Here is a 22,381-nt window from a genome sequence, read left to right as displayed (position 1 = left end):
TGTCCCTGAGTAATATGTCTTCATAGCAAAAACTGCAGTGGCCCTCATAAATTTTGTTTACACAGATTTTGCGTCTCCATCCTCTGTTGGAAGAATTCTTTAAAATCAAAACCATAATGTTTTCAGTGATGTGTCAAGAACTGAGTCAGTTCTGCTGTGTTTTGGTTTATTTTTTGACTCAAAGCAACTCCAGCCCTGTGTCTGTCTGACCTGTGCTTTGCTAAGGACCAGGGTGGCCTTGCGTGAGCGTGTGTGTGATCCCTCCTGCTTTGTGCTTCCCACTGAGGCAGAAAACAGTGTTTGATCACAGCTGCCCTGCTTTGTGATCTCTGCTCATTAGAATCTTTCTGGCTGACACCATGAACCCAGAAGCTGCTCCCTGCAAATTGCCCTGTTGCATCACGCAGTCTTTTTCCTGCATGAGTTCTGGTTTTTAATCCTGGAGGATTTAATTCTGTGTCTTTTCTAATACTTGGAGGGAGTAAACCTGTAATTTAAGCTTTTACAGGAAGACATAATTTCTGATGACAGCTGGAATTAGCATGGAAGTTACTCTGTTTTTAATACCTGGATAGTGAGGATTAGCTTTGCAGAAGGGAAAGCCCTTTGTGCAATGGATTCATCAGAAAGCTGCAAGGTCAGCAGTCATTGAGCAGCACTGGGTGTTTTCCTGGGATGCAGTGGCAGTGGTTAAAGTGCCCTGGTCCTGTGGGGTGGGACCCTGCCCCTTGGGGAACGGGTCACTGCTGCTCCCTCTGCAGAGCAGCCAGGGAAACCACAGGCTTTGCTCTGAGAACCCTCTTTTGGATGCTACCTGTGGTCATGTCATCCAGGCTATACCAGCAGGGTCTTCGGAGCTCTCTGGCCAGCAGCAGATGCTTTGTACTTCTCTCTTGCCATGAAGCACAAAAATTGCTGTTCACCATTACTCTTTCTGCAGGGACTCATCCACTGCTTGCAACCAGTCTGTTGGGGGTAGTTATGAGCCTCTCAGTGGTAATTTGGTATGGTATAAGCTACACTTTTTTTGACCTGTGCTTGTCTGCCATGCTTGGGAGGAATTGAAAAAAGCAGCCACTTCCCTGGCAGGCTGTCTGAATGCTATCACTCTCTCCAGAGTGGCAGCACTGTGCTGTTCATGCAGTTTATCAGTCAGTCACCTGTGATTAGAAAAGCAAAGCCCATTGTATTTTATGGAGGGGCTGGCTGGTCTGTGCTCTCCCTTGCCTTGGTGTGCAGGCTGAAATTGCCCAGAGGCTGTGCAAGGAGGCAAGAGGTGGCAAAGGGTGTCTTTGCCTAGTTGTCCTCCTAGTTGTCTTCTGTTTGGTGCTGAGAGCCCCAAACACTGCTGGTACCTCTGTGATCTGAAAGTAGATGCTTTTCTCTATGCAGCCTCCTGTTTCATCACACTAATTGCATAATGATTGCATCACTGGGAGTGCATTTCCATTCACTTCTGAGATAATATTTTGTTTGTGCAGAAGGAGGATGATTTCTAAAGAGATTTTTTTTAATACAGTAGCCCCAGGGGGCATGAGATAAATGTATTCTTAATGTGATAGCAGTGATTTAGCAGGATCTGAGATAGCAGTTATTGATAGCAAGGTATTAATGCAGTTGGAAAGGCTTTTAGGAAACAAAGATGGGAAGTGGTGTTGTAGCAGCATAGTTGTGAAGATTACAGTGTTGTTAAGCACAAACTCTGACTAGAACATTTTAAATAATACACGAGTCTTGCACTCTTTGCATAACACATGCCACGTGGCTCAGTGTTTCTGCTCCACTGGAGTCAGCATTGGAATTGAGCATCTCTGGCTCCAGCAGCAAGCTCCTCTGCTGTGTGAGAGGTGTGATGGAGGGAGAAATGTGTTTCAGTCTGGTCTTTCTGGTCCAGAACCTGTTGGCAAGACTTAAATTTAACTCTTCTGCTTTGTAATTAACTTGTGGCTGTGGAAGAGTACTAGAGGAGCTGTTTCCTGTACGTGTTGGGCAATTCCAAACTTGGGTTCTTGCTGCAGTTGGCATTTCCTAGGGTACTCTATTTCATGCTGACCTTCATGAGGGCTGAATTCAGAGCATCTCTGAAATCAGGCTGTGGTGTTCTCCCTGTCTTGTTCTTTCCTAGCCGTAGGGCAGTGATTTACTTTTCTGTCTCAAGCTGTATTTGGGAGTCATTTTTAGCTACAGTGAGAAGAGTCAGAGCTGGTACAGTGCTGTTCAGTTAATCCTGCAGCAGGAGCAGATGTTCAGATCTGCCTGTGATGAGCTGTGCAAGTCCATCCTCCTGCTTCAGAGGAAGAGTGGGCTCTCCCTGCAGAACTGCCTGAACTCTCAGGATTCACAGTTAGACTTTCTCTGCATTCCCAAGCCTGAAGTGTCCCATATACTGTGGCAGAATAACCTGTCCTAAGCATAGTTCCCTTAGATGTAAGATTTGAAAGCAAATAACTAAATATAGGCATATCTGACCTGCTGAGTGATGCTAATACATGGTCGTGGTTTTTCAGCATCTATTTCTGTCCATCCATGTAGAAGGCAAAACATCAGAGAAGTGTGCATGTGTGGGTGGGCTGCAACACACACCAGGTGTCATTGCTGTCTGGCTATTTCATGTAAAGGCATAAAGACATCTCACCAGTGCAATTGGAGTTGTTTCATAAGTTTTGGGGCCCTGTGATTTTAACTAGGAAACATTTCAACCCAAATTTTCTCAAATGGAGCTGGCTTAAAACTAGAATTCACTGTTTTGACATTTATTTTCGCAGCTGAATTAGGACACTATGTCCAAAGGCTGACATTTCTCACATAGCAGAAAGTTCCCCTGCCAAAATGAACTAACTCAAGTGTTTGATTTTAGCTCAAGTCAGTATTAGAAATGATTTGCTGAGGTGCTGTCTTGACTTCTGCCCCTCTCATCTCTGCAGTTCGTGTGGTTCTACCCAACTTGGTTTCTTCACTTGCTCTGGTGTGTTGAGCCCCTCACGTGCCCATCACATGCCCAGCATGTGTCAATCATGTGCCTGGCACACGGTCACACGGCCATGCTGTACCCAGTGCGTGCCAAACACGTGGCATGAGCTGACTTTGCTGACTTAGCTCAAAGTTGGACACATCTCCTGAAAAATATTTCCTAAATCCGTTCTGTTTGCAGAGAAGCTGCAGAGGTACTTGGAAACTGCTGCCCAAGTAGGAGCAGAAACTCATGTGAGGCACTGTGACAGTGAGATGAAGGCTAAGGTCACCTCAGAATAAATGTTTGATTTGTGTGTATCCTCCCCAGACCAAGTATTTCATTTGGGTTGTTGTGATGAGGAATTCCCGGCCATGCCTTGCAATGAACAATGAGTCCAGGTTTGTTGTGCACAGCATGGAGTTATCTGTCTGTGCACATCCCTGTCCCTTCAGTTCAGGGCCTCAGGGGTTTAGGATCAGATCCCTCCTCCCTTCTACTCCCTATTTAAGGAACACAAAGCAATTTCCTTTTATTCTAGCTTCATCTTGAAGCTCAATGTCTATGAAATATGTATCTGCAGTTCTGAGCATTTAAGCACTAACTCTGGCTGTAATGACCCCTTTGAAAGGGTGGGAGGTTTGCTTGGACCCCAGAGCCCCCTACAAACAGCCTGGCCTGGGGATGGTGAGAACCAATGAGCCTCCATGGGCTCCTCTCTCCAAGGCTGGATGCATGTGCCATGGACAACCAGCAGCTTTGGCCAGCACTGCTCTCCCCCTTGAAAATCCCCAGGGCATCAGCCTTACCCTGTGGCTTTTTCCCCCTCTTTCACTGTTTAAAACTCCTTTTGATTGCTCCACCTATTTTCACTCTGTAAGCATCATCCCCACCCCGCCTTCTCCCTCCCACTTAAAACAAAACCACGACTAATAAAAATGGGTTAAAGTGGTTTAGAGATGATAAAAAGCCTCAAACCCCATAAAGCATCATGGTCTGTTTTCAGTAATTCTGTATTTATTTCCATGGAAACAGAAATGGCAGCCTGGAGCCTTCTGCAGGGTTGTAATTACTCCTGCAGCAGCTGCAGCTTCCTGTCAGGGCCGAGCAGCTCCCAGAGCCTGCCGTGGTTTAGTGCCCAGTGGGAAATTGAAAAAGGAAAAGCTCTGGGAAGTGAATGAAATCTTCCTGTCCTAACAACACATCCTAGATACTCACGTGGTCCTTTGGGGAGGAGAGGCAGCTGCCCTTTTCCATCAGCTCAGCCTGTAATGTTTTGAAGAATGATGTTGGCATGTGGAGGGACAGTGCAATGTCAGGGGTGAGGGCGGTGTCTGGCTCTGCTGGACCCTCAGTTGCCAGGTACATCCTTTGGGAGGGGTTTGCTGATGGAGGTCACCCAGGAGCCACAGAGAGGTGCCATGATTGTCCCTGTTGGTGCAGGAACAGTGACCCTATGTGGGATGCATCGTTTGCTATCTGTAATTTGGAGCAAGAGGGGTGGTTGAGATGGGACATCTGTTAGCTCCAGCATCCAGTGAGACCTCAGCCAGTTGGAGGGACATGACAGGGCAGTGAGCAGGGTGGCCCTGCCAGGACAGCAGTGTGCCACAGTGCTGCTGCCTTTTGGGGATGACAATGCAGAGACCACTCTCTGCCAGGGTGGGACCCCAGCTGTCATCATCCAGTGTCTGATATGCACAGACACGTGGGGACCTACATGTGCACCCATTAGCTGTAGGATCAGCTTATGTTATGTGCTGTTATGGACTTAGAGAGCAATCTTGGCCCCTGTAATTAAATTTAAAGCAAATTAGCTCTTCTATTAAACAAAATAAATCTGATGTAGCCTAATGCTGTATTCTCCAGCTATGGCTGATCAATCGCTCCTGCAAAGAGCAGGCAAATGCTGCTGAGCAGATGGTCTTGGCTGAGGCATGGTCAATTAAACTAATTAAAGATGCTTTCATTTAATCAGAGGGTGTTTTAACCCTGTTAGCTGCCAGTTGGGGATGTGTTTTCGTGTACTAGGAACTTCCAGTTCTGGCCCTTCTATAGATTTCTGGTTTTCAGTCCCTTTACAGAAACCAAAGTGTGCATCCAAAGAGCATACATCTAGCAGAGAAATTATAATGTCATGCAACAATAGTGAAGACTTGCAGAGAATTCTGTTGTTTCCTTCTAACACTAACCAGAGATGTTTATTAGCCTGAAGAACTCTTCTGCAATGAATCCTTCCCACCCTACCTCCTGTCAGCCTTCCCTCTGGGTTTAGGGGTGGGGTGCCTCTCCACAGCCTAGACAAGTGTCACTTGTTCCACCAAAACAAGCAGTGGCTTGTCATGGTGTATTATTTAGGGGACAGAAAATGGTTTCAGCATCTAGACAGGTTCTGGGGTGGAGGGGCAGCCTCTTATTTCAGCTCTCTGCTACCAAGCAAAACATCTTGGCTGCTGGGAGCCCCTCTTCCTAGGGGTTCTAGAGATGGGTTTAATTCATTATGTGCTGCAGAAGTCCACGAGGACTCCTCTGAGCTGAAGCCTTCTTTTCATATTCTGTGATTTGTCACAACTGGGCACCCTCACCGTTTCCTGTTGCCACTTCAGTCTGCTCCCCTGCCTTGCTGTAAGGGGTGACACCACCTGCCAGCAAGGTTAAGAGCCACCAAGAGAGCTTGTCTCATGGAAGACCATGCCAAACATTCTCAAGAAGCAGCAGTGGAGCAGAATCATGCATACAGCCCAGGAGTGACCCCTCCTTGGGCTGCACAAAGGGCTGCAGCATGCCAGGACCCCCTTCCTCTGCCTTTCCACCAGTTTAATGAGAAATTAAGTGAGAAACAGTTGTACTTTATCCAGAGGCCATGTGGACAACTCCTACTTCAGCATCATGGATCCCTGCAGGTACATTAGGGCTAAAATCAGGGTGATTTTCAAGATGTTCATCCTTTTTGAAATGATAAAACCCCTTTTTACCTTCATCTAATTAACAAGGTGTTTTGTAGTGCAGCATCAGCTGAAGCTCTTTGTTGTCTGTGTGGACTGATTAATTTTTGCAGTTTAAGGCTTAAATTACCATCAAGATATCTCTTTAATTTATTTTTGTTTCAATTGGCCCATGAGTACTTTTCATCATCTGCATTCATGCTGCAAGAGAATGCATAAAAAATAACCATGGTTATCTTATAAAACATCATATCAATGACTTGACTTTTCCAGCCTACCTTAGCCCTTTTATCCTGTTTTATGCTGTTGGACTGCTGTTTCTTTTCTTTCATTGAAAATATAGTTGTTGGCATGACTTTTCTGCTGCTTAGCCAGATGTTTGGGTTTTTTCCCCTAGATCAGGAGCATCATTTCAAATCAATATTTATTAACACAATTTTGTTTCCCTACCATGACCTTGCGTTCTGAAAAGAGGAAGTTGAGTTGTGAATTCCTGGCTCTAGGTAGGAGAGACTGGTGAAAGTCTGAAGGATTGAACTAGCTGACATGTTGATCTGCTGCCATTTGCAGCAGAGGTCTCTGGGAAGGGAAGCACTTTGATCCTGAGATACCAACTGGGAGAGCTGTTCTGGTGTCTGCTGCCTCTGCAAGTGCCTGTCTGCTTCCACCTCTGAGCACAGGGAGGGCTGGGAAGATGGACCCTTCCTGGCACAGTTGTCCAGGGAGATGCTGAAGGGGTGGGGAAGGTTTTGCAAAAGCTTGAGAAATGGGAGAGTCCTTGAGCATCACTAAGTGTGACAACATTGAGAAATTACAGCTTGAAACCATTTCGGTGGAGAGGAGATTTGGGGTGGCACAAAGTACAGACTCCAGAGGTGTTACCTGTATTGGTTTTGGCAGAGGGGAGACTGAAAAATAGGGGAGCAAAAAAAAGTGGACAAGAAGTTGCTGATTTAGGAAAAAACACTTTGCAGTGAAAAATCCAATGATCCCATGGAGTATGTTGCCACTGTGCAGGGTATCCAGCCTCAGAACACCTGCTGGGTCTGCCTGAGGAGAAGCCAAGCCAAAGGGTGTCCATTACAGGGGGGAGGGAGTGATAGCTAAATGTGCTGCATAAAAATTAAATGTTTATTGCTAATCTTTCCCCTAAAAAACAAAAAAAGGAACCAACATAAAATGAACCTGATGGGCCAGAGTTCAGTTTCTGAGTTGGCTTCCATGGGGTCTGGTTCCTAGGTTTCCAGAGGTGGGACTTGGCTCTCAAAATGCTGCCTTTATTTCAAGCAATCTCTCTTGCTTCCCTAACTTTGAATTCAGTGCAAGCCACTGTACATTAAAACCAGTTTCTCAACGTGGAGAAACATTGTGGACTGTGTCTTGTTAGGAAAGGAAAATGTCACTCCTCCTGTTTGTCTTTCCCTCAACCAGAGATGATGAGCAGAAGACATGACAAAGAAATGCCCCCACTGGCCCCTTTTGGAGAACGTAATCTCCTTTTTTCTCTGAGCAGCATTTGTTCCCTGCAGTACATGTTCCTGTCAATCAGCCCAGGAGGCCTTGGGAGACAGAAGGGGTGTTATCCAGACCTCTCTCTCTTTAAGCAAGGAACTGCTAGCTGCAAAAGAACCCATATGTGATGCTTATCTTAAGGAAGGCTGGAATACTTAATAAGACATAACTGGTGCATGACCCTGCACTATGTTAATGCCTCTCTTCTCTTCCTCTTCCTTTTAACTGGAAATACAATGGAGCCGCTAGAATTTAATTTTGCACGTAGGTCTTTAAATCTAATTTGAATTCCACATGAAAATCTCAATGCTTTGCAGCACTTCAATCCTTGCTCATGTATTTTATCAGTGATTACCTTCCTGGGGAACTTTTAATGCCTATCACAGGAGCAAAATGGAAAGATACAGTCCTGCTTGCACATGGTGGGGGTTATATGTGGTCATGCTGGCTTGTGCCAGAGCTGCAGGGACTTCATTTCAGCAATGTCTTGTCAGAGAGCCTGGGCTGGTTCCCACTGAGCTGTGCTAGCCTAAGGTTACACACTATTCTTTTGGTTTTCTTTTTATCATGTTATATAGAGAGATCATTCTTCTGACATACATCATCCACTAAGGGAATATTTTGAAAGTTCTACATTAATATTTTACTAGGTTTTCTCTAATCTTATTTCTGTAAGATGTGATTTCCTCAAGGCTGCTTCTTTGCAGTCCATATTGTGTTCAGCTTTCCAGAAAAGGGAGTTATTTAAAAAAAAGAAAAAAAAATATTCACCATTCCTTTCCTTCACTCCTTACATTTCATTGTTCAGGCCACCAGTGTTCCATGCAATTTGAAAAATGCTTCATGTCACAGCTTGGCATGTGATAGTGTAATTTTAATTCAGAAGAAACTTTGGGAGTCTAATGGATCAGGCCATAGAAAGTACTTCATGAATATAAAATACAGCTGGGTTAATCTTCCAGTTTTCATCTAAAAAGTACCAAATTAAAAAGAGAATAGGTATATTTCTTAGCAGAAATGAGATGCCAAGAATTTTCTTCAAAAGGATATCAAAGTAGGCACATATTTGTTCCCACTGAGCTGACTATAAATTGGGAAATGATCAACAAAGTAGATTTCATGCATTTCAAAGGCTCAGCCTCAATATTCCTAACTTACATAACCTGCTCCTTACCTCAATTTCAGTGCTGAGTTTTCATATTCAATACACTACATTTTTTCTGGAACATCTGATTCTACTCATGTTTGTGAGAAATTAGAGTGCAAGTTCAATAGGGAATTGGATGCAACACAAATTCAAATACAATTTCTCATGTATTTAAAAGGCCTATAGTAGCCTTTATCATGTAAAAACTGTGTTGGCCTCCATAGCACAGATTTTGTTGTATAATGCAGGCAAGTAGTGATGTTTCCTAACAGCAGTGATCTGTGCATGTGTTTTTCAAGCGTTGTAGCCAGCCTTTGATCCAGTTCTTTTGTCTCTGACAGAGAACAGTAAGAAGATGGGGAGGTGATAGCACAATATTATTTGTCATGAAGTCTTTGTGGAAGCATTGGTAGCTGTGACAGGGAAGTGAGTGGAGTTTCCAAGAGCTCTGTATGCCAGCCCTGAGTGCTGGTGGCCCAGGAGAGCACAGAGTGGGGTGGAGGTTGGAGTCTGAACCCTCCTGTGCCCCAGCCACAGCCAGGTTCCAGTACCCTGTGGGCATTGGTGGGACCAGGCTTGCCTGCTTGTGTGTTCAGGCTTGAGCCTTAAGCATTCCTCAGACGTGCACAGGAGGAGACAGCTAAAATTACAGGCATTTCCCACAATAAATGAGAACAAAGAACAAATGCATAATTTTTCTGTCCTCTTCTGAATGTGCAGCGTTGGGAATGATGTTTGCAGTTCAGAAGGTGCTGGGGAGGAAGCAGGCACAGTGACAGACAGTGGCCACAGGTCAGGCACCCTGACTTTGCCCAACAGCCTGTTGAGTTTTGGTTCATTTCCTGCTCATTCCCATGGGTGCAGCTCATTTCTGCATCTTGCCTGACTGCTGCCTGTGTGTGCAGCTGTATTGGCAGCAGCACCAAAACTGCACATCTCCAGTTATCCTTAGTCCACAGGAAAGGAAACTGGGCAAAGTCTACATTGATGGTATTTTGCTTCAGGTATCAGAAATCAGAATCAAAATATTAAGTCGCCAACAAAGGTGGGAGCTCTTGGAAGATAACACAAATTGCAGTGAGATGCTGGAGGGAGTGTAAGGCTTTACTCCTTAGCAGAAGGAGCATCAGTGATGAGTTCTCTTTTTCCCAGGCTGAGGACCACGAGTTGTTGTCTTCTGTGGAGAGTTTTGCTAAATATAACTATCTTATTTCATGACCTAGTTAAGTCCAAACTTGACAGGGAGAGAGCCTTTTGGGTGTTTTAAATTATAAAATTCTAATAGCAGAGTAATTAAATGGTCTCATATTTCTTCTCAACACCAGTCATTTATATGCTGATATTTCTGCCAGTTTGTTGGAGAGCTGATGTTGTGCAACATTGGTGGAATGAGCTGCAGGCATGTGTTGGGCTGCCAGTGCCAGGAGTCTCGTGCACCCGTGTGTGGAGCTGAGACCAGGGCTGACAAAAGAGCTGCGAAACAGAGATGTTGTCCATGGAGAAATTATTGACACAATAATTTTATTAAGCCCCATGATGCCTGTTAGGTCTGATGAGAATGGGATTCGCCAAGTGTAGCATTTTATTTTGTATTTTAAAATCACATTAAAACCCAGTGCTCTTTATTTCTGATGCAGGGTGTTCCTCATCACAGTACTCACCATCCCCTCATAGCTTGAAGTCTTATTCCCTTCCCATGCATATCCAAATTCTTACTGTCAATACAGGCAGATAGTGATAAGACAAGAGGGGGCAATTTTAAAGTAAAAGAGATTAGATTAGGTATTAGGAAGAATTTTCTTAATGTGAGGATGGTGACACACTGGCACAAGTTGCCCAGAGTTTTGCTCAGGGCAAAACTTCAGATTACTAAAGTTTTCAAGGCCAGGTTGAATGGGGCTTAGGGCAATCTGGTCTAGTGGAAGGTGTTCCTCCCAATGGCAGAAAGAGTTGGAAAAAGATGGTCTGTATGTTCCCTTTCAAGCCAAACCATTCTATTATTTCTAAGAAAAATGTAAAATATCAAGTAGTCATTTTCATTGACCTTCTAACTCTGCTCTCCATTGACCTTTCTGCTTATACATTTTTTCTTTATTTGCACTTTTTTCTTTGTAACAGTGGACTTTGGCTGGAAATAGTTGTGCTCAGATGGTTAGGTATCAGTTGAGTGTAAATTAGCTGAAGGAGCTGTGGCTGCCACTGTCAAAATGATTCCAAAATAACTTTGTGTGGGAGAGTGATGGTCAGGTCAGACAAGAGAAGCGTGGTTTTGGTCTGCTTGAGGGGAATGAAGTTAGAGGGGATAATGCCAGTTAGATTAATAAAGAGCAATTCACTTTTAAATACTGGCTTGTATCAGGTGTACTTCCTGTTACAGTGGCCCCTCATGGGTGTGCAGCAGTAGTATTTGGAAAGGGGTCTGTTCCCCATGAGCATCTGCAGTATTTGAGATGAGGAACATGGCTTTCTTTGGGGCTGGTCCCACAGCTTTCCTCTGGGAAGTCCCTGCTGACAGCATGGTCCTGGCAAAGCAGGAGAAAACTGGACATGGGTTTTGCTACTGGTGTGGGTCATTGATGAGCTGCTCTTCTCCCCAGGGGTACCAGCAGAGTTTTGGCACTGGTTTGGCTCATTGATGAGCTGCTCTTCTCCCCAGGGGTACCAGCAGAGTTTTGGCACTGGTTTGGCTCATTGATGAGCTGCTCTTCTCCCCAGGGGTACCAGCAGAGTTTTGGCACTGGTTTGGCTCATTGATGAGCTGCTCTTCTCCCCAGGGGTACCAGCTGCAGCCCTGCTGCTCCCCCAGCCCTGCCTGCTCAGTGCCTGGAGGTGACTCTGCTCCTTTCACGTGCAGCCCTTTGCCCAGCTGTGTAACTCCTGATCCCTTTATTAACAGTCAACAAAGGCAATTATTCAGGGTCATTGATTGGCCATTTTGTTCTGGCTTTATGTGTGGCAACTGCAAAACAGCTGAGGATGTCTGGCAGGCAGTAGAAGTTTTATTTCTGTCAATTAAAATAGCCAAATATATGTTCAATGAGATCATTTGGATCATTACACTTGCTTATCATAATGCCAGTTGCAGTTTCATCCATTGTATGGATTTAAAAAAAAAAGCATAATCAATGGAAAAAATAATATCTATTTAATCCTAAATATATGAGTAGAAATGCTGGCATTGTAACATCAGAGTATGAGCCTGATCTGAGCTTTGTCATTAGTGATCTTGGAAAAACCTGATGTGTTTCAAAATAAGAGTGGTTTTCTGGAGAATGACAATCAAAATAAATTTTGTTTAAGCAGATCAGTGGTTATCACCACCATGTGAAGCACCATGTGAACCACCGCCAGCCAGGAACTCCCCCTGGTATCTCTACATTATATTTTGTCTCGTCTGCAGTTGGGGTAGCAATAGAGCAGGGGATGATGGAGGGAAGGGCAGTGCAGTGTGCAAGGGCAGGACAGGAGGCACATCTGTGTCCCTGAGGCATCCTGCCATACCAGCATGCCACAGCAGAAGAGAACCTTTCCACTCTTGCCTGAATTTACTTGATGCAAGTTATCAGCCAAAAGTAAATCTCTCCTGTTCAAAGACAAAGAGTTCATAAGAATCTTTAATAACAAAACTCTCCCTGTGCAGAGGCTGCTGGGAAGAAGTGTGCCAGGGTGCTGGGGAGCAGAGGAAAAGAAAAACGGGTCATATAAAATTCTGCTGAAAAAGGAGTAAATACTCATTGATAGCATGAAATTGGATGTAACTGTAAACTCTGCTGGACATGAATTTGCCCATGCCAGTGTGAGCCCTGGAGAAGGGAAGGGCAGCTGACAGCAAATAACAGCAAGGGATGGTCTCAGAAAAATTCACCAAGCAAACCAGAGTTCAGCTTGGAGCAGGAGCATTTCCTTTTGAAAGTGTCATCAGCTGTCTGCTGCAGGCTGCAGTGATTCCTGCCTTAAGATGAAGCAAAACTCAGCACTCTGGTCTGGTGGCAGGGACCTATGTGGAGAGCTTTCAGCTGCTCTGGGATGCTCTAGAAAACCCTGGGGACAGTGTGTGGACACAGCTGAACTGGATATGGGGCCAGCCCCACCTTCCTAGCAGTTTGAAACCGCTGTGATGCCCTTGCTTTTCTCAGGATGCAAGCCTGTAACCTTCAAGAGAACCTCTACCAAAATTTAGAGGAAACCAGCTCCTTTTTTTTTCATCCACAATTCCCCTTTTTTCTGTCTTTTTTTTTTCTGCTTCAAAAGAGGCCCTGGAGAGGACTTAAAGGTAAAACAAGCAATGAGGAAGTACAAGCTGTCATAAATAGTGTTAAAACAAGAGTCAGACTTTGCAGTAAGGTAACAAGGTACCTGAGAAAGTGGTGACAGAGTTGTGAAAGGTTTTCAAAGCTTGTGTCTGATTGATGCCTTGTGGGCATCAGCTAAGGATTCTCAGGACATTGGTGGGCAAGGAAAACAGGATGCAGCCACAGCCTCAGTGGGTGTGCTGAGGTGTCCAGCCATGGTGCCAAGCCTTTGGCATGTGTGAAGGTACCCCAGGAAACATTGTGAGAAACTCTTGTCTTTCTATAGGGCAGCAAAAAAACCTCTCCTGTATCCCAGTCTGGAATCTGAACTAGAAAAATGTGTTGGACAGGGTCCTGAGAGTTATGTGAAGGGATAAGGAAGAACTAAAAGTTTGACTCACCTGGGGAATGGTCCAAGTAATTTGTTTGCAGATGTATTGAGCAATGTTTAACTGTCCGTGTACAGGAGCAGTAAAACTAGGATCAAAGCAGTCACTCTTGGCTGCCACTGATAGTCAGGGTTGGGAGAGCTGGGCAAAGGTTGTGACAGTCTTTCTCTCACCTGAAGAATACACTGGATCTTTTTCTATCAGATATGCTTATGTTTAAATGGAAGCTTGGGCCTTAACATAACTGAATGAATTTTTACTATGCTGTATGCTGAATTCAGCTGTATGCTGAATTTTTACTAGAGATTGCACAGGAAGGGGCAAGTGGTTAATTTTAGGCTGGGAATCCATCCCATGACTGGGCAAGTTTTAGACACCATGACTGTTATTGCTGAATATAGAATCAGTTATTTAACTGAACTTTGTCTAGGCTGGTTATTTCCTTTTAGTCTGCATTGAAAGTTGTGGTGGGCTCTGAAAAAGAGTCTTGCAGCCAGGCAGATTGGAGCTGTTCCCTGGGCACCTGCAGCCAAAAGCCTTTGCTGTGGAGCTGCCCATGTTAGGAAGCAGGGCTGGCATGCATGGAGCACTTGGTGCTGCATGGCAGTGAGGATGAGGTGATGGCAGATGAGGGGACACTGCTTTGCCAGATGAAGTTTGTTACAAATTCCCATCTGCTCAGAAGCAGAAGCTATAAGGTTTGTGCTTGTACAAGTAATTATTTGTTATACATTTTTAAACATGAAATCTAGTCCAAATGGCAAATATTTTTAGCGTGTGTCATTGTGCAGTTAAGAAGGCTGCCAGCAGCATAAACCAGAATAACTCTGCGTGGTGCTGGGGCTGAGATGGGATTTTCTGCTTTACCCATTTTCTCCTCCCCACTCTCGGGGACTCATTCTCTCAGCTGAGCTCCTGCTCACATGAGCCAGCATCTTGCAGAGCCAGCTGCTTTGTCACCCCCTCCATTCATTTTACCTGTGATGGAAAGCACATCTGGCAAAGCTGGGAGGTGTTTGGCTTGGTGTGAAAATGCTCTGGAAGAAATGGGACAGGATTGCTGCTTTTTCTCCCAGTGGAATATGGAAGAGGCAGTCTTACATCTCTTAATTTCCAGCAAATGCACTCTGTGGAGTGAGCCTGCACATGGTTTATAATGTAGGCACGTTTGGGCTGAATGAAGCAATTTTTTCAGGTTCTTAAGGCTTGAACTGCTTGAATTGTTTCAGCAGTGTTTTACCCTCCACTCTAAATTCCACTAAAAAAGTGTGGGAGAATGGATTTAAGATGGATCTGTGCATTTTAGAAACAGGACAGCTTAGGTTTTTAGGGTTGCATAAAAATGTAGGGAGGAAACCTGTCTGAAGAGAAATGCTTTTTGACAGGGTGGAATCTGTTGTGGATTTTGCTCAGCCTGTGAGCCAAGTGATTTTGTTATTCCCTCAGCTCTCATGCAAGGTCACAGCATAAACCTCAGTTGATTCCTTTGCCCCTGCAAAGCAGCACAGGCAGCACAGAGCATTTCCCACCTTTGCTGGTTCCCAGCAAGAGCTCCCTTGTTTTCATCCACCTGTCTCAACAATTTTCTCAGCATCTTGTCCATCAGTCCTGTCAGAGCCTGATTTTCCCTGTTGTTTTTCCCTATAATTCCCCTTAAAAAGAAAAGGAGAAAAAGGGGGATGCAGAGGGTGTGCAGCAGGGACGGCAATGTGACCACATGGGTTGCACACATGCATCTTTTTTTTTTCTAGTGCCCTGAGCACTGCTTTCCTGACCTTGATTTCCATAGATTCTTGATTAATAATAAGAAAGAGAGGGGAAAGGTTTCAGCTGTAGGTTCCATATGTGTCTATTCCCATGGGTTTATTGCTGGTAACGTCTGGTGGTGCCTCCATTTGAAGTAAGAGTGCAGTTTTTACCAGGATACACAGCAGAATGCAAAAAAAAAAAAAAAAGGCTGAATTCCATGAGAACGCTTTAAGAGTAGCTTTTCTCTTTAATCTCTTCATTCATGTTTTTCCTAATTTCTAAAAAGAACTGCAGCAGCTGGCTGAGATGAGCAGGTACTGGTGCTGCAGACCTGCAGTCATGGTTGTGCTCCCTGTCACATCTGGATTCCAGCTGTATATTTTGCACTTATGTCTTTTCTGCATATAAAGGGCATTGTCCTTGGTGAAAGCTTAAAGGGAAGACTGAGGGTAGACTCAGATGAAATGGGATCAGAGAGCAGGCTATCACCTTATTTTCTCAGAATACTGCCACACAGAAAGCACTGAGGGACTTCAACAATAGCAGAGACTGTAATCCCATACTCTGAGTGTCCAGTATATTTTCTCTACCTCTCTAAGCAAAAGCCTCATGCCCTGTTAGCAATTTCAAAGGAAAGAGGTCATGCCTTGCTGAATGTAGTTTGAAATAAGCCACATTTCCTCAGAAAGCAGGAGATGACAGTGTTTCTGGCAGAGGAGCTGTCTGGAAGAGTCACTGTGCAGCTACACTGGGGCCTGACCCACCACCCAGCACATGTCCCATCCTTAAATCCATGATCTTTTGTTCATGGAAGTCTGCTGCAGAGGACTGTGCCATCTCCACTGGCATCCCAGCCCTCTCCTTCAGGCTGCCCACAGGGTTCAAGGCTGGTGGGTGCTGCTCCCTCTTCTCCAGCTGTGTTGTATCCTGGCATGTGCTAAGGGCTGAGGTAGTCCAGCCTGGGCTGGGATGGGTGTGTTGGGCAATTGGTGTTTTACTTGGCTTTAAATACAAAGAATAATTAGTGAAGCAGTGTGAAAAAGAGCTCTCCACCCACTGGGGATGGAAAAGCTTTGTCAGGAGGCTCTATCCCTACTGAGCTCTAGGGAAAGATAACTGGGGCAGTGGGTGAAGCCCAGAGTGGGACTGGGGGAAAGCTGCTGCTGGTGCTGTCATGAGCACAGTGCACAACCCTCAGGACAGCACTGCTCTGTTCCTGCCCTGCTCCCCCCATCCCCAGGCTGTTGGGATCCTCGTCACACACAGCTCCTGTGAACCCCTGGGAGCACAGGGGTGCAGGCACTGCTCCAAAATGCTCCCCAGCAGCCTGGCTGCTGCATTCTCATGGGGCTCAGGTGTGGGAGGGGCAGGGACAGCCTTGGCTGGGGCACTAGGGCAGACAGACAGACAGACACCTGGGCGTGGTGGACAGATGGACACCTCATCCCTCTGCTCCAGCTGGAGCAGGTTGTAGGCAAACAACCCTCCTGCCCACACTGGGACAGCAGAGCAGCTTGAAAGCTTCAGTTAATAATATTTCACATGGAGAAGGCTGTTAATGACAGGGGATGTGATTGACTGCCTTTTTCTGCTGCTGCTGGATTAGCTGTACTTAAATCAGCTCACATTAACTGCAGTTATATTTAATGCTCTCTGTCTACACGGCTGAATTTTTAGATTGTTAATTTTCAATTGCAAATTGTTTAATTATGTCTGAACTTTTCATAAATATTTGGAATGTGAGTTAATATTTTCTATTACATGCAATACATGGTCTGGAAAAAGCTAATTGTTCTTTGTGCTGTGCACTGGGTCTGGCAGTGTCCTCAAAGCCTCAATGCTCTCTTATCTGCAGTTTCTTGCCTTCACAGCTGATGTGTCAGAAATTGAGGTCTGTAGCTGGTGCTGTGTGTGTGTTATGGTCAGGAAAGCCATTTAGAATTCATTTGGCTCCCTGACAAGAAGAAAAGGAATTGTTTGTTGTCTGCAGTGTGGTAACATGGTGAAGACTGGAGGCTCATGACACTACATGTGTGTATTATTGCTGTGGTCTCAGAGACTGCTCTGAACACCAATATGAGATCTGGAAGGCAGTGGTTCTAAGACTAGGAGGAATTTTTAGAGTCTTCAAACCCCAGGACCCCAAAAGCTCATCCCTGTTTGCCCATCCTCCTCTACCCAGGCAGAGCTGCATGCAGGGCCATGGTTTGAGCTTATTAGAGTAAAGCCAGTGAGCAGTAGTGCCATGCTCTGTGCAGAGGGAGCTGGGCTGTCCAGCCACATGGCAGGAGCTGCTGCTGCCAGGCTGCAACATCTTATTCTGTAATTGTATAATGTCTGTACACAGAAATTATTTATCATACATATAATATGGACAAATAACAGCCTTTTCTCTATTGTGTAGATGGTTTGCTGGGCTGACTGTCCCTACCAGTAAGGGGACAAGGATGGTGCACCCCATGGGAGGACTTGCCCCACCTGCTAAGCTCTCCCCACATCTGGTACCTTGTGCTGCATTCCTCTTCCTCTCAACTTACAGACTCACTGCTTTTAAAAGCATCACATTTTTGCTCCCTGTGTTTGTTTCTTCATAGTTATGCCTCTTGCTGCTTTTTTGTGTCTCCTTCAATTCTTCTCACATCCTTGATCCTTAATGCAGGTGCCAGAGCACCTCACAAGGGTATTATGTAAGGTTAGATCCCACATGACAGCTTTCAGCTCCACATGGCCCTTCTCAGAGATGCCAGACATCCATTTTGTGCCACTGGCTCTTCAGGGGCAGAATAGGTCCTGTTGGAGGGGATCAGGCAGTAAGAGAGGTGGTGGATGTTCCCAATTAGTGAAGCTAGGATTCCAATCCATATTTCTTTTTTCAGATTTTTTTTCATGTTATTGAATGCTATTATTTAAAAAAGAGGTGGCTTTTCTGAAATGCAGTGATAGCTTAGATAGGATTGATATGGCTAAGAATTGATACTGCTTCTGTTCAAAACCAGGAGATTCTCTCTGAGGTACACTTCTCTGAAACCTTTGAATGATTCAGAGCACAGATGTTTGGGCACTGCTCTAAGAAAAGCGAGGAATTGACCTTTTAATTAGCACAATATAGTAATTTAGCATAGCAATACTGATTGCTTATTAATCATTTATAGTTGTTGTTATTATGTATTGATCAAAGGGACTCGGAGATGTGATGTTTCTGCTTGGATTTTGATAAGCTGATACCAATTAGTGAGCAGCATATTAGGTGCAAGTCAGAGGGACTAAAATAGCTGCCTCTGCAGTGGAAGCAGTTCCCTTGCAGTTCTCTCTTGCTGTAGGAAGGGGGTCTGATGGTGACCTATACAGAGATTTCTGGAGAAGTGTGATCCTACTCACAGGTGGGACCAGCAGCTTCAGCTCCCACCTCCACCATAGGATGCCATCCACTGAGAACGTGTAGCAACCTCTCTATGTGCTGGAAATTTGCTGCCTAGAGGTTTAATTCTCCTGACTTCTTTCTCCCTGACCTCATGGGAAAGTTTACTGCATCAAACCAGTGTGAAAGACACCAGCCTGTTCAGGAGGTTGGTCTCTTTAGATCTCTGGCTGTGATAAATCTAAACTTCACAAATACAAAAATGAGCTGTAACGAGCAGGACTGCAGTCTTTGCTATCCTAGTCCTTGAAAAGTGGGAGCCATAAACTTCTCTTTCCATTCCCTCTCCCTTTTTTACTGCTGATTTAGCATATAATAGAACCAAAACGTTGCTGTTTCGTGGCCAGTTTCTGCTTTGCCAGTTTTTTGCTCAGAGCTTTCTGCAGAAGAACAATTATTGCGTAGACACCATTGGAGATGTTCCCACATCTTATTCTGTCACATTTAATCCTGCTGAGTGTCAGGGTACTGCAGCTTTGCTGGACTAGGTCCTCATACAAGTTGCTTTAGCTCCAAAAGCCAAAGCCCATTTTGAATTAAGTGATGAATGTGTCTACCATTAAGCTTTTAATCAAAGATGAGGATTTGAGGATATGTAGATCCCTCTTCCATGATGGATTGGGATGAATTAATTACAGCTGATTCCAGCTGTAAAACTTAATTTGGGACTCAATAGTAGTGTATTACCATATTTAGGAAATTCAGGTGATTCTCTTTGCATTAACTGATGTAAATTCAGCATATAATAGGGAAACACAGGCAAGCTAAGTGTACCTCAGGCAGCATTGGCCAGCCAGTGCTCCAGTTTCTGTCATGGAGCCGTTGCTCAGTGTATGCTGCCCACATGCCTCCAAGCATCTTTATGCAATGCCTTAAGAAGATGGCCTTAAGGCATGCTCAGAGGTCAGAGCCTCTGGACAGCTTTAGTTTTCAATCCCTTTCAGTGTCGTACACCTTGCACGGATGATCTTGCAGAGGGATTTGCAGGGTTCAAAAGTTCTCTGGCCACAGATGGAAAAGGCGTGCCTTGCGAGTGGATGTGCTCTGCCATCCCTTTTCTAAACAGCTTGCAAAACATTTGCAAAGGCAGGCAGCACTTTTTCCTTCCCCTTCCTGTTTTGCTGAATCTGGTTTCTCATTTACCTTGATTTATCATTGCACATAAATCTGGAGGTATCTTTGCACAACCTGCTGGAAAGATGCATGCTGGGTTTGCTTGTCTCAGCTTTCCTCAGCACCCCGGTGCAGCCTTGCAAAGCTGTGGAGAGCTGTGGTGGTAGGCAGGCTGGGAACTGAGAGGGCATGGAGAGATACCATCTTTTCCTGCTCTGGATCCATGCCTGGCACCTGCCCGCCCTTGCCATGGCACCAGCTCGTGCTGGGTGATCCATCAGCACTCTCAGATGAGCAGTGAGTACCACGCTCTGGTGGAAAATCATCTCAGTTCACGGCATCAACAGCTGTCTAAGACAGCACACAGACCATGGTGAATCCAAGGGTGGACCTCTTGAGCTCCCCTGGTGGAGCAGGGGTGGTCCCAGCATCCACAGGCAGATGTAATGGGTGAGAGCCTGCACAGCCCTGGTGGCTGCTGAGGCACAGAGATGTGTTGCAGCACTCTGAGGTTCACACTGAGGCAGGGAGAGGCTGCTCTACATCCCAGGGAATGCTTTCACCAAGGAATCTAGTGCAGCCCTAAAGTTTGTGAAGCATGAAATAAGATTTCTCTTTAAGAGGGAATCATCAGCCCTTACTGAATTCTCCAAGTCCTTTCTATTGTTTTAAATCACCCTTCCAGGGCCCCCTGAGTGCTCTCATGCAGCAGGCATTCATTAGATAACCTAGGAGTTTGCTGGGATAGCAGGAGCCAGCACCTGTCCACAGCAAACAGCAACTGTGCAGCTCTTGCTGAATTATGGAAATGACTGAATCCCTGCAGTGTAGCCTGTTTTACCTACACAGGAGCAAAATAAGGCAATCTCCTCCTCAGGGGAGGGGGTTTGTCACATTTTGGGGTGCTGCAGAGCAGTCTGTGACAGTGACATGGAGCATATGTGTGCCCATGGTGCCACTGTGTCCTGCCTCATTGCACTTAATCTCCTAAAACAGCAGCTTTGCGGTAAGAAACCAAGGGCATCCCTGCCATGAGTCACTTTGGAGGCCATATTTCTTTCAGTTGGAGCACTCCATGATGCTGTTGCCACATGTTGTGAGTACTCCTGGACTGACAGATTCATTATTAATTGATGTGGCTTATGAATTTTTCAGTGTTTTCTCACACTGTGCATCACAAAATGAAGCCACCTTTTATGAGACAAAGATCTCTCCTAAAGTCCTACATCAAAGCTGCAAAATTGTCACCCATATTGTGATCTTGTTCAGCCTTCACCATGAGCATGTTTGCTTTGAAATACTTAATCAACCATTTGCTGAGCTACAGAGCTCCTGGCATGTTAAAGATGAGTGTCCTGAAACTTTCTCTTTGAGGCATTTGGCACCTATAACCATGCACAGCATATGCATTTGGCTGCATTAATTATTTTAGGAGAAATTAAGCCAGGCTTAGAAAGGGTTCAAGTAGACACCTGCCCTGCAATGCCTGCAGTGATAGGCTGGCTGCAGTGCTGGTCAGTTTTGGGTTCCTTAAAACCTAATCTACACATACTTTTAAATTTTTATTCTTTTGCTTTAGCAACTGTTACACCAATGTAGGTAATCTCTGCAGGGCAGGCAGAGAGAACTAATGTGGTTGTGGGTAGACGTATGAAAACATCTAATTTACCAGCAGGCAGTTGGGTAATGATCAGTTGAGAATTACGAATTATGTAAATCATGTATTTGTGGCATGCTGCTGAAGAAAAGCCCAGTGCATATGACAAATCATGTATATACTGAAATCTATAATACTTTTCACATTTAATTGACTGGGGCAACCTTATGATTTATATCTTTGCTTTATTCGCAGCATACACATAACATAGTCATAATGCAGAACGAAACTAATTCATTTTCTCTTTGACTTCTTAAATCATTTATGTATTTGGCTGTCAAGTACTTGAATATAAAGTGGGCATGCATGTGGCAGATAATAAATAGCTGATTCTCTAGTTAAGAAATTGAGTTTTAATGATATTAAAGTCTGTGTTGCCTTACTTGGTCTTGCTTAGATGGTATGCCTCACATTTGCACCTTTCCTTATTTCACAAGCAAAGTATATTTTATGGGTACCAGCATTACTCTCTTAATGGCTCTATATAGTGTTATGGCTGTGTAAAATGTACTCTGCTTGCTCTGAGGGCACCAGGAGCCTTTCCCAGGCACAGGAGTCCTTCCCAGGCACAGTAGGAGACAATGACTGAGCTGTTAGGATGCTGCCCTTACTCACAAGAGAGCTGCTGAAAGGTGCCAGGAGGACAGGCAGGGGCTGTCTCATTAGTACCATTCTGTAGACGACAAGAAGAAAATGTTATTTTGGCTACTACAGACTAGGATTGCTTTCCCAAAGATCAGTTTTTGTCATGGACCTATCATGCAGAATTATTGAAAATACAGCCTGGAAAGATTTTTTTGTTTCTTTTAAGTACCAGGTTACTTGGCTTGGTGTCACTACTTAGTCTTGGGAAGCACAGCCCTGGAAAGCAATACCTTACACACTCAACCACAGCCACAGGACTGCTTAGGCTGCTTGTTGGCTCCTAAGAAAAATAATCTTCTGCAGTCAGATCTTTCCTGGACACCTGTAGCATCACTGGAAAACATCTGCACAATCAAGATAGTGCAGAAAGCGTGAGACAGTTTGTTGGCTCATTATCATACTGCAAAATCAACCCTCCTCCACAGCAGCATCCTCAGTTTCTAAATTTAGCTCCTGAGTTATTTTGGGTAGTGTGTGATTAACCTCAATTACTGTAGCTCAGATAGAATTCAAATAATGCTCCCTCTTTCAGAATTGCAAAGAAATGGAAATCTGGGTCTGTAC

General features: G+C 44.8%; 1 protein-coding gene across 8 annotated transcripts in view; it reads left to right on the top strand.

Annotated features, from left to right (window-relative positions):
* CADPS (calcium dependent secretion activator) overlaps nucleotides 1–22,381 on the top strand; it is a 204,182-nt gene that overhangs the window by 45,675 nt on the left and 136,126 nt on the right. The gene's annotated exons all lie outside the window — the stretch shown is intronic.

Source organism: Molothrus ater, chromosome 11, assembly GCF_012460135.2.
Source record: "Molothrus ater isolate BHLD 08-10-18 breed brown headed cowbird chromosome 11, BPBGC_Mater_1.1, whole genome shotgun sequence".
NCBI lineage: Eukaryota > Metazoa > Chordata > Aves > Passeriformes > Icteridae > Molothrus > Molothrus ater.
Note: the sequence above shows the minus strand (reverse complement) of the source record. Positions and strands in the feature narration are given on the sequence as shown.